The following is a 13,104-nucleotide window of genomic DNA, read 5'->3' as shown; positions in this document are numbered from 1 at the left end:
CAACACATGATTTTCTTTCCACCACAGCAATGGATCTTGTGATCTGTGCATCAGTGGCATCTTCATATATTTATTAAGCTCGACTATACTTGCAGCACGTGGATTGTCTACACTTTTGATCAAGCCACCTACAGCTTGGTCAAAATCTTGCCAAATGTTGCCACTGCTAGAGGTGAATGTGCTCACCACAACTGGTTTGGTAGCTGGTGGATTTTTAGTAGAACACCGAGTTGGTTTCTGTCGCATTGCACAGCGTTTATTAATTATGGCATCTTTTGTTTTTTTTCATCGGTGCCCAGTTTTGGAAAACCATGCTTCCTGAAGCGAGGATCCAATAGTGTTGCTTCACAAGCAATTGCTTTATCTGCAAACTTTTGAACGAGGCTGGTACAGATTCCGTCCTCAAGTTTAGCAATTACTGTATTAGTGGCTACATTTCTGTGATCTGAGTTTTTCAGTCTCAGACAATGACTTTGTAAACCTTTGCTTAACAAGACAACTTTTGACAAGGTTACATTTCTTTCACTGCTAATTTATGTTGTGACTTGTTCAAAAGGAAATAGTACTTCACAAGATCTTTCAATAACTGACCAGTCTTTATTGGACAGTTTTGTTTATGAATCCACACTGAGGATAGCGAAGGTGCTTTGCAATGGCTGTTTGATTTTCAAAAGCCTGTCAGGCATTTCATACCTGGAATTCCATCTCGTAGGGCAATCTTGTTTCGGTATTAAAATAGGGAAACCCATTTACTTCTAAATATTGTGTAATTTCTCAAGTGCTTGAGGACTTCTTTTGAAAAATTCCACTATTGACTTCAATTTTACCCTTGTGTCTGTAATTGGTTCAAGGCTTGCTTGCACAATTAAATTCAGTCTATGTGCAAAACAAGGTAAATGCCACCATTTGCACATTGTCACTGCCTTCACCATATTAGGTGCATTATCAGTAGCGCACGCTACAATTTTATTGGTAATACCCCAAGTTGAACTCACATTTTGTAATTCTCTGGAAATGTTTTCTGCTGTATGCTTGTCGTGGAATTTAAAACTAGATAACAAATATGACTTCATATTGCAGTTTTCATCAATGAAGTGAGCAGTCACTGCAATATAACACTCATTTTTCACAGATGTCCATCCATCAGTTGTAATGCAAATGTAAGATGCAGCTTGCACTGCAGATCTTACTCGCACTAGTGTGCAGTCGAACACTTGAGAGAGTAAACTGTGGGAGAGTGTTTTTCTACTGGGAGGTACATAGTTTTCATTTAATAAATAAGTCATTTTTCTAAACTCTACATTCTCACCTACATGAAATGGAAGGTATTCTTTAACTACAAGTCTTAAAATCTTTTCGTCTACTTGGCCCGTTTGGATGAAGGCACTGGTCTTGATGCAAATCCAATAATCTTTGTTTATCTACCACACCTACTCAGAACTGAACTGTGCTGAGTATTTCTTGCAAAGATTGTTCATCTTGACGCACAGGCACTGAAATGGCAGAGTCCTGAACAGTTGCTGCGGAAACTGAACTGGCTTCGTCACTGCCCAGATTCATAAAAACTGATTTCGAACGAGTGTCACTTAAATTAACTGTTGGATCCTTATGTCACAAGTGTCTGTTTAAGCAAGAAGTTGAACTACTTTTAAACGATAACACTGCCGCGCACTTGTTACGTTTAATTTTCTCAGGATTTATCTTCATAAAATAATCCCACACCGGGCTTCGTAATGCCATAGCGGAAGACAGAAGAACCAACACCAACGGTACTGGAGGCGGGAACAAACTGCAGAAACAACGGATACGCTACTGGGATTCCCACATTTTGTTAGTATGGATAATATATACCCGGCCTGCTAACATCCAAAAACACAAAAGAAATCAATGTGGAGAACAGGCACATTGACTATAGACTCATGAATAAAGCCACATGATTTTTGTCCCTCATAGGTGTTTTATATCATTACTATAAATCCACCATGTTTCCCAGCCCTTCCAATTTACCATTACATCATCAATGATCCGTCAATCACATTGCTTGAAAGTACATCCAATTTACGCATATGTCTAAAAACTGCCACTCTACGCCTTTTTTAATTCAAAATTTTGTAGGTTTACTTGCGTTTTTTTTAATGTGATTACTGTACATGAACAGAGAAGCATATGTTATAGGAGATGTGTAATTTAACTGAATGTTTTTCACACTTTTATTATTTTGAATGCGAATAGTGTACTTTATTTTATTGTTTGTTAGTGTTTATAAAACATATATTACGCCGATTCGGAATAGAGCAGTCAATTAGAAACGAAGCTTTATTTTTGGAAATCTTAAGCTTCATGCTGTTGTGTGTCAAAAAGATTTCGACACTCTTGAAAGAGTTTGATGAAGTAGTATATTAAACGTATTTCCGTATCTGTGCCGTGCCCGAATCTCGTCCGAGACAAAGCGATATGAAACATCACTGTTTCGATACAATTAGTCCGTTCCAGGAACAAATAGACTGAAACAGCGTTAATTTGAAACAACGATACAGTTTCTGTGGCTGGCTCGAGATCGAATCTGGTCCCGTTATCCGACGCAGAGTGATACGAAACACCACTATTTCGAAATAGTGAAACATAGCAGTTTCGAAACACTGAAACAGTTCCACGTGTCGATACACCGTATCGAAACATAGAAACAGTTGCCAAGTCTACTTCTGTGAAAATGAAAGGCTAAGGAGATTCTCGCAGTTTCGTTAAATTTACTGAACTCTTGATTCAATATTGGAAATATTATTTACTTTTATTGCTGCAAAAGAAGAACCGCTAATGATGAGACATCTCTGACATTTACATTTATTTTTGTCAAAATTAGGGAATATTCAGATATTTTTTACAATTCTGGGCCGTTATCATTTAGAACAAATGGCTCTGAACTCTGCACCAATGTTCCCCTATAAAATTTGCGTACAGAAATTAATTTTACCACTTCATGAATATAGGAGCTGGTGTATATAGAAATTGAAAACACTTTTAGGTAATATTTTATTATATTTAGGCTAAATATTGCATGAAACTTACACGTTTTCGTGCCTTGTCACAAAATGGCTTCTTACAGTACAAAAAAACGAAAGAGAAGAGAAGGAATCCTTTTGGCAAAGAAAAAGGTTGCAATTACATTCGCAGATGCTAATAATTGATTACAGAGTCTTTGTTACTTTTCTGCGAAGAGATGATATTTATATCTTTGAAAGTTCACACAATAACATATTTCGTTACGATGTTAGTTTTGGTACATTTGCGAAGTTATTTAATCGCATTTTTATCGCGTTACGTGGCGTATCGCCACAGTATGTTTTTTACGCACACACACGCGTAGGTAATTAATATTCCTTTTGTTGCAAATAATATTTTCCTTTTTGTCAATGTTTCAACTATTTCTACTATGGGCATTGCTCTGTCTTCGCCCTTACACTACGCGAAAAGTGAGAACACCTTGGTTGTTGTTTTGTGGTCTTCAGTCCTGAGACTGGTTTGATGCAGCTCTCCACGGTACTCTATCCTTGCAAGCTTCTTCATCTCTTAGTACCTACTGCAACCTACATCCTTCTGAATCTGCTTGGTGTATTCATCTCTTGGTCTCCCTCTACGGTTTTGACCCTCCATGCTGCCCTCCAATACTAAATTGGTGATTCCTTGATGCCTCAGAACGTGTCCTACCAACCGATCACTTCTTCTAGTCACGTTGTGCCACAAACTTCTCTTCTCCCCAATCATATTCAAAACCTCCTCATCAGTTATGTGATCTACCCATCTAATCTTCAGCATTCTCCTGTAGCACAACATTTCGAAAGCTTCTATTCTCTTCTTGTCTAAACTATTTATTGTCCATGTTTCACTTCCATACACGGCTACACACCATACAAATACTTTGAGAAACGACTTCCTGACACTTTAATCTATACTCGATGTTAACAAATTTCTCTTCTTCAGAAACGCTTTCCTTGCCATTGCCAGTCTACATTTTATATCCTCTCTACTTCGACCATCATCAGTTATTTTGCTCCCCAAATAACAAAACGCCTTTACTACTTTAAGTGTATCATTTCCTAATCTAATTCCCTCAGCATCACCCGACTTAATTCGACAACATTCCATTATCCTCGTTTTACTTTTGTTGATGTTCATCTTATATCCTCCCTTAAAGACACTATCCATTCTGTTCAACTGCTCTTCCATGTCCTTTGCTGTCTCTGACAGAATTACAATGTCATCGGGGAACCTCAAAGTTTTTGTTTCTTCTCCATGGATTGTAATTCCTTGTTTTGTTTCCTTCACTGCTTGCTCAATATACAGATTGAATAACATTGGGGAGAGGCTACAACCCTGTCTCACTCACTTCCCAACCACTTTTTTCCTTTTATGTCTGTCGACTCTTATAACTGCCATCCGGTTTCTGTAAAAATTGTAAATATCCTTTCGCTCCCTGTATTTTACCCCTGCCACCTGCAGAATTTGAAAGAGTGTATTCCAGTCAACATTCTCAAAAGCTTTCTCTAAGTCTACAAATGCTAGAAACGTAGGTTTGCCTTTCCTTAATCTAGCTTCTAAGATAAGTCGTAGGGTCAGTATTGCCTCACGTGTTCCAATATTTTTACCGAATCCAAACTGATCTTCCCCGAGGTCGACTTGTACTAGTTTTTTCCATTCGTCTGTAAAGAATTTTCGTTAGTATTTTGTAGCAGTCACTTATTAAACTGATAGTTCGGTAATTTTCATATCTGCCAACACCGGCTTTATTTGGGATTGGAATTATTGCATTCTTCTCGAAGTCTGAGGATATTTCACCTTTCTCATACATTTTGCTCACCAGATGGTAGAGTCTTGTCAGGACCAGCTCTCCCAAGGCTGTCAGTAGTTCTAAGTGAGTGTTGTCTACTCCCGGGTTCTTGTTTCAACTCAGTTCTTTCTGTGCTCTGTCAAACTCTTCACACAGAATCATATCTCCCATTTCATCTTCATCTACATCCTCTTCCACTTCCATTATATTGTCCTCAAGTACATCGCCCTTGTATGGACCCTCTATATACTCCTTCCACCTTTCTGCTTTCCCTTCTCTGCTTAGAACTGGGTTTCCATCTGAACTCTTGATATCCATACAAGTGGTTCTCTTTTCTCCAAAGGTCTCTTTAATTTTCCTGTAGGCAGTATCTATCTTACCCCCAGTGAGATCAGCCTCTACATACTTTCATTTGTCCTCTAGCCATGTCTGCTTAGCCATTTTGCACTTCCTGTCGATCTCATTTTTGAGACGTTTGTATTTCCTTTATCCTGTTTCATTTACTGCATGTTTATATTTTCTCCTTTCATCTATTAAATTCAATATTTCTTCTGTTACCCAAAGATTTCTACTATCCCTCGTCTTTTTACCTACTTGATCCTCTGCGGCCTTCACTACTTCATCCCTCTTCTACTGTATTTCTTCCCCCCTTTCCTGTCAACTGTTCCCTTGTGCTCTCCCTGAAACTCTGTACAAACTCTGGTTTAGTCAGTTTATCCAGGTCGCATCTCCTTAAATTCCCACCTTTTTGCAGTTTCTTCAGTTTTAATCTACAGTTCATAACTAATAGATTGTGGTCAAAGTCCACATCTGCCCCTGGAAATGTGTTACAATTTAAAACCTGGTTCCTAAATCTCTGTCTTACCATTATATAATCTATCTGAAACCTGTCAGTATCTCCAGGCTCCTTCCATGAATACAACCTTCTTTTATGATTCTTGAACCAAGTGTAGCTATGATTAAGTTGTGCTTTGTGCTAAATTCTACCAGGCGGCTTCCTCTTTCATTTCTTAACCCCAATCCATAGTCACCTACTACGTTTCCTTCTCTCCCTTTTCCTACTAGCGAATTCCAGTCACCCATGACTATTAAATTTTCATCTCCATTCGCTATCTGAATAATTTCTTTTATTTCATCATACATTTATTCAATTTCTTCATCATCTGCAGAGCTAGTTGGCATATAATCTTGTACTACTGTAGTAGGCGTGGGCTTCGTGTCCTTGGTACCATTGAATAATGTCGGTAAACAACAGCGTTACTCCCCTGTTTAGGTTACTGCGACGGGAAAAAATCGGGTTAAAAGAATCCCGCCCAGAGTCTTCAAACTGTTCAGACTCCCGCCACTATCAAGTGTGGATTGTGAAAGATGTTATCATTTTATTAACTTGATCTGCAGACGATCATTTTTACAGTAAACAGTTGTACACAATATTTACAAGTTACATGTTTAAATCATTTTATCGGACATACCGTATGAGAATAGGCAGCTGATGAGGACTCGAACCTCCGCCGGGACTTGCCGCACAGTCCATGACTGCAGTGCCCTAGACCGCTCGGCTAATACCGCGTGGCATGCTACTGACTTTGGCTATAAATTTACATACTATATACAGTTTCAAAGTCTTTTCAGCGTGACACAGTTATTCCTTACTGTGGTTGTGCTCCTCGCTTTTTTCAGTTACACAGTTCGTGGATTTTTCTGTTGTTTGTTAAAAGGTTTTGACCTTTTACTGTCGCTACTTTAGCGTTTAGATTGTTCGACACTTAAAATGCACTTTTCGCACACAGTTTGTCTATAGTTCGTGTGAAGAGTCCATTATAAGCACTTCCACTTTAAAATTATGTAGCACACATGGTACAACGCTTAAATAAAAGTATTTATATATCAGTAGGATTCATGTAGCCAGTGTTCCCTCATGCAGAAAGTTCGCCCAACCGGTCACCTGGCCTGTTCAATTCAGTAATTTTGCCATCATAGTTGCTCTCAACACTGATTCATTCTCTAGTGATAACTTTTCTTTCGGGTAACAGGATCCGAACACATTACTCCCAAGTATCTAACGTGTGAAGGATTTGTACCTGCCACGGTGATAGAAGTTAACATCAATACTTATGTTTGACAATTCTGTCGTTATGGTTATTTTAAAATTCTTTGCTATTGGTTTATGATTTGCAGGCGTACATTAGTTACCTAGAGACCATGCAAATTGCCTACATTTCCTTACTCACATTGTGATTTTATGAAATTTGCACTAAGTGCACTGTCCTCATTAGTAATTCACTTTTTATTGCCATTGTTCATATGCTCTCTCATGTATTCATGTAGAGATCCAGATTTCATACACAGACACATAAATGTACATATACATAAATATTTAAACATATATTTACTATACACACACAAGATAAATACAACAAGCCGGCCGCTGTGACCAAGAGGGTCTAGGCACTTCGGTCCGGAACCGCGCTGCTGCTACGGTCGAGGTTCAAATCCTGCCCCCGGGCATGGATGTGTGTGATGTCCTTAGGTTAGTTAGGTTTAAGCAGTTGTAAGTCTAGGGGACTGATGATATCAGATGTTGTCCCATATTGCTTATAGCCATTTGAACCATTTTTTAAATACAAGAATGAACCTATAACCAATGAAATAGCCTAACACTATTGTAGCTACTTTTGCTTAGTGATCTTCATTTTACGATGAATAGTCTATTTCATTCCTTTGACACAATTTTTTTCAAGTCTTTCTGCGGGTAGAGACCACGCACCCTTTGTGTCTCAGGATTAGCCAAAACATAACGTCCCTCATGTGGTATGTTAATAATTCGTTGTAGACCTGTATATAGCAGTTGCCACTTTTAACCTTTTTTATTACTTGAGGCTTTTGGATGAGTCCTAAGTAATACTAAATCTCCCTCTCAGGTCGGGTTCTTACAGGCATAATGATTTTGTTTATATCCCGGGCACCCAGCACTAACCACATACTTCCATCTGATCCCGCGACTGCGAGCAGAGGGCTGCTATATGGCAACAGTGAATGTTCTGTTATCTGCCACTTAACCATTTGTTGAATCCCTTTAGATGCAGCTAGCTTTTTAGCCCGTGGCACGGAATACGTGGTGCGGCAAAACGTATCACGCGGTTTAATTTCCATGTCATAAGTCTATCCACTTATTATACCAGGTTTCTCGGGGAATACCGGACTACTTTAGTAGGTTAGTCAGTTTTTCCTTTTGGCTACAGTCGAGGTAACTCGACTCCGACACCGTTACTTCAATACATTGTCCTACTTCTTTTGTTTCAGATTCGGTATCGTGGACTACCTTATTGTAAGTCCCCCCTGTAGAAGTCATTTTTTACATGCCGTACCTTTTGGTCAGAGATATCCATCTGAACCTGCCTACAGTAATTATTATATGTGGCAGTAGTCTTTACCAGTGACATTTCAATAACCTTATTGTGGTATTTCTCGATGCATGTCTCACGAGAGAGGTCTATCTTTGGGTTCGTCTCACGTCCAAACACAGAATACAGGATACCGCAAAGTTCCTAACGACCAAGAACGACCATTTCATCGCTTCTTTTTCTATGTCTAAGACGACCTGTACCTGATTTTTAATTATCTGCACCCGGCCACGTATGGCCACCAAGATTTTACAGTTTTGCACTGGTAAAATTGCACTCTCTTAACCTGGTCTACGCATTTATAAAATTCATGATCAATTACTGATACACTTGCTCCTGTATCAATAATGACAGTTCCGGGTATTCCGTTTATATGAGCCTTGAAAGCAGCTTGTACTAACTCAACCTTTTGTTGCTGTGTCTGTTTCCGTTCAGCAATTAATTCCTCCCCGAGTTTTTCACCTTCATTCTATCTCAACATGAATGCTTGCACCCTTTGCCAACCTTCACCCTGTGCCATACCGAACCTATGTGGAAGGCCTACATAGGTCGTTCGGAGTTTACCGCCCCCGAACATCCGGGTTGCGGCTCCTCAAGCAATTCCACAATGCGTACTGTTTCATTTTGTTTCTGTTGTTACTGTTTTGGCACATACTGCGGGTGTGCTGTCCAATGCTACTGCGTATCGTGGCGGTGGCGTTGATATAGCATTTCTGTAATGCACTGGCTCTTTTCGGTCGGCGGAAACGTGCTGTGTCTGCCAATTTGCAGGACCAGATTTATGCCACTACTCATCCGCAGATCACATATTTTTGTTAGCGAAGGAAGTGTTAAAAATTCCTTCGTTCCTCCGTTTCCTATTAAAATTTCCACTTTCGTTTTTATTCGGGGAACGGTTACTACTTACACTGTATTGGAAGCCAGGCGAACCATTGTGACGATTTTGTTTATTGCTACTGTGGTTGGCGTGGTAATCACTTTCTCTATTCTGTCCACTTTTTCTGGGACTCCTTCCATTCGGATTTCTCTGCTTATTGTTACTGTTGTTGAATCCTTGCCCACCACTGGCAAATTGTTTTTGCCTGGCGTCTTCTTGTATTAGATCCAGTGAACGTACGGTGGCCACAAATTGTTCGAGGTCCGTATCGGGCACATGAACAAGCTTTTCCCTGATTGAAATTGGTAACTTGCCCTTTAATATACTCTATATATCTCTCGGAAGCATAGGTTCATCCCAGTATCGTGTCTTGTTTACACTACAGGCCATTAAAATTGCTACACCAAGAAGAAATACAGATGACAAATGAGTATTCTTTGGACAAATATATTATACTAGAACTGACAAGTGATTACATTTTCACGCAATTCAGGTGCCTAGATATGAGAAATCAGTACCCAGAACAACCACCTCTGGCCGTAATAACGGCCTTGATACGCCTGGGCCCTGAGTCAAAGAGAGCTTGGATGGCGTGTACAGGTACAGCTCCCCATGTAGCTTCAACACGATACCAGGGTTCATCAAGAGTAGTGACTGGCGTATTGTGACGAGCCAGTTGCTCAGCCACCATTGCCCAGACGTTTTCAATTGGTGAGAGATCTGGAGAATGTGCTGGCCAGGGCAGCAGTCGATCATTTTCTGTATCCAGAAAGGACCTACAGGACCTGCAACACGCGGTCGAGCATTATCCTGCTGAAATGTAGGGTTTCGCAGGGATCGAATGAAGGGTAGAGCCACTGTAACGTCCACTGTTCAAAGTGCTGTCAATGTGAACAAGAGGTGACCGAGACGTGTAACCAATGGCACCCCCTACCATCACGCCGGATGATACGCCAGTATGGCGATGACGAATACACGCTTCCAATGTGCGTGCCAACCACGGATGCGACCCTCATGATGCTGTAAACAGAACCTGGATTCATCGGAAAAAATGACGTTTTGCCATTCGTGCACCCAGCTTCGTCGTTGAATACACCATCGCAGGCGCTCCTGCCTGTGATGCAGCGTCAAGGGTAATCGCAGCCATGGTCATCAAGCTGATAGTCCATGCTGCTGCAAACGTCGTCGAACTGTTCGTGTAGATGGTTGTTGTCTGGCAAACGTCTCCATCTGTTGACTCAGGGATCGAGACGTGGCTGCATGATCCGTTACAGTCATGTGGCTAAGATGCCTGTCATCTCGACAGCTAGTGATAACGAGGCCATTGGGATAAAGCACGGCGTTTCGTATTACACTCCTGAACCCACCGATTCCAAATTCTGCTGACAGTCATTGCATCGCGACCTACGCGAGCAGCAATGTCGCGATACGCTAAAACACAATCGCGATAGGCCACAATCCGACGTTTACCAAAGTCGGAAACGTGATAATACGCATTTCTCCTCCTCACACGAGGCATCACAACAACTTTCCACCAGGCAACGCCGGTCAACTGCTGTTTGTGTATGAGAAATCGGTTGGAAACTTTCCTCATGTCAGCACGTTGTAGGTGTCGCCACCGGCGCCAACCTTGTGTGAATGCTCTGAAAAGCTAATCATTTGCATATCATAGCGTCTTCTTCCTGTCGGTTAAATTTCGCGTCTGTATCACGTCATCTTCGTGGTGTAACAATTTTCGAAGAACGCCTTGCCAGGCATTGAAAGGCTCGGTATTACATACGTGCTTCCTGAATCTTTCTCGTACACGTGATGACCAGAAGCGAGCTAAAAACATCTTCTCAAAGTCTGAGTGTATCTGACAATTCTTTGCCGCCTCCATTGCCCAGCGAGCTGCATCTCCGTTTATAAAAGATATCACAAATTGTATTTTCTGTTTCTCCGTCCACAAAGGAGGCAAAACGTTTCTAAAACTCTGATAAATATCACTGAGTAGATTGACTTTCGTTCCTCAGCAAATATTTGGAACCGCCTGTGCTTAATAAGCGACTCCTCGTGTTTTACCTGTGCGACAATGAACACTTCACCCAAATCTGACGCACCAACAATATTCTCATAACTGCACGGGTTATACTGCTTGACATTATCGCAAGACAAGCGCTCGCCGCGCGCGCTACCCGTGCGGTCTAAGGTGCCTTGTTACGGTCCGTGCTGCTCTCCCCGTCGCAAGTTCGAGTCCTCCATCGGGCATGGGTGTGTGTGTTGTCCATAGTTTCAGTTAGATTAAGTAGTGTTTAGGCTTAGGGGCCGATGACCTCAGCAGTTTGGTCCCATAAGACCTTACCACAAATTTCCAAATTCTCAACCGCTCACCGTTTGACATATTCACACGTACGTTTTCGTACCGGGTACTAACATGTGGTGGACTATCGTGATTCCTACGACCACTTTCCCTTTCTAAAGCGGAAGTGCGCTGCTGCATCTCACTTAGTTCAGGGTTTAAGTGCGTGCTCGAGTCCTGGCTCTCACACTCAACACCCATAATTAATGTGTGCAATGCATTCGTTACTTCTGGCTCTACTTTTGTTTCTGCACTTTCAGCTGTTTGATCTAATTTTTTAGCCAGCGATTTCCTCTGATCCTCCAGAGCTTGTGGGGCTCTGTCGACATCGGTTACCTCCTCGTAAAGTTCCTGGACTTTCGAAGATTACTTTTGCTTTCTTTCTTTATTAACTATCGACTTTTCATTTTCCACACGCTCTCCTTCTAATATACTCTTCACTTGAGCTATTAGAGGCTTTTCTCATTTCCACCCTTTTTATTGCTCGTGAAACCACACATTACATGTTTTACCACCATGCAGCGAGACCTTCAGAGGTGGTGAAGGCACTGTTGGTACACATTGTTCCACTCCTCAACGGCGATTCGGCGTAGATTCCTCCGAGTGGCGGCTGGCCCCGGCGGAGGTTCGAGTCCTCCCTTGGGCATGGGTGTGGGTGTTTGTTCTTAGGATAATTCAGGTTACATAGTGTGTAAGCTTAGGGACTGATGACCTTAGCAGTTAAGTCCTATAAGATTTACCACACATTTGAACATGATGACCTCCGAGTGGTTGGTGGGTCACGTCGTCCATAAGCAGCTATTTTCAGTCTGTTCCAGGCAAGTTCGATAGGACTCATGTCTGGAGAACATGCTGGCTACTCTAGCCGAGTGATGTTGTTATGCTGAAGGAAGTCATTCACAAGATTTGCACGATGGGGGCGCAAACTGTCGTCCATGAAGATGAACACCTCGCCAATATGCTGCCGATACGGTTGCACCATCGGTCGGAGGATGGCATTCACATATCGTACAACCATTACGGCGCCTTCCATTGCCACCAGCGGCGTACGTCGGCCCCACGTAATGCCACCCCAAAACAGCGGGGGACCTCCACTCTGCTGGATTCGATGGACAATGTGTTTAAGGCGTTCAGCCTAACCGGGTTTCCTCCAAACACGTCTCTGACGATTGTCTGGTTGAAGGTATATGTGACACTCATCGGTGAAGAGACCGTGATGCCAATCCTGAGCAGTCCATTCGGCATGTTGTTGGGCCCATCTGTACCGCGCTGTATGGTGTCGTGGCTGCAAAGATGAACCTCGCAATGGACGTCGGGAGTGAAGTTGCGCATCATGCAGCCTATTGTGCAGAGTTTGAGTCATAACAAGACGTCCTGTGGCTGCACGAAAAGCATTATTCAACATGGCGGCGTTGCTGTTAGGGTTCTTCCGAGCCATAATACGTAGATAGCGGTCACCCACTGCAGTAGTAGCCTCTTGGGCGGCCTGAGCGAGGCATATCTTTGTATCTCCTCCATGTCAGAACAACATCGCTTTGGTTCTGTCCGAGACGCCTGGACACTTCCATTGTTGAGAGCCCTTCCTGGCACAAAGTAACAATGCGGACACTATCGAACCGCGGTATTGAGTCTCTAGGCATAGTTGAACTACAAACAACAG

This window comes from Schistocerca cancellata, chromosome 1 (genome assembly GCF_023864275.1).
Source record: "Schistocerca cancellata isolate TAMUIC-IGC-003103 chromosome 1, iqSchCanc2.1, whole genome shotgun sequence".
Classification (NCBI taxonomy): domain Eukaryota; kingdom Metazoa; phylum Arthropoda; class Insecta; order Orthoptera; family Acrididae; genus Schistocerca; species Schistocerca cancellata.
This window is presented reverse-complemented; position numbering follows the sequence as displayed.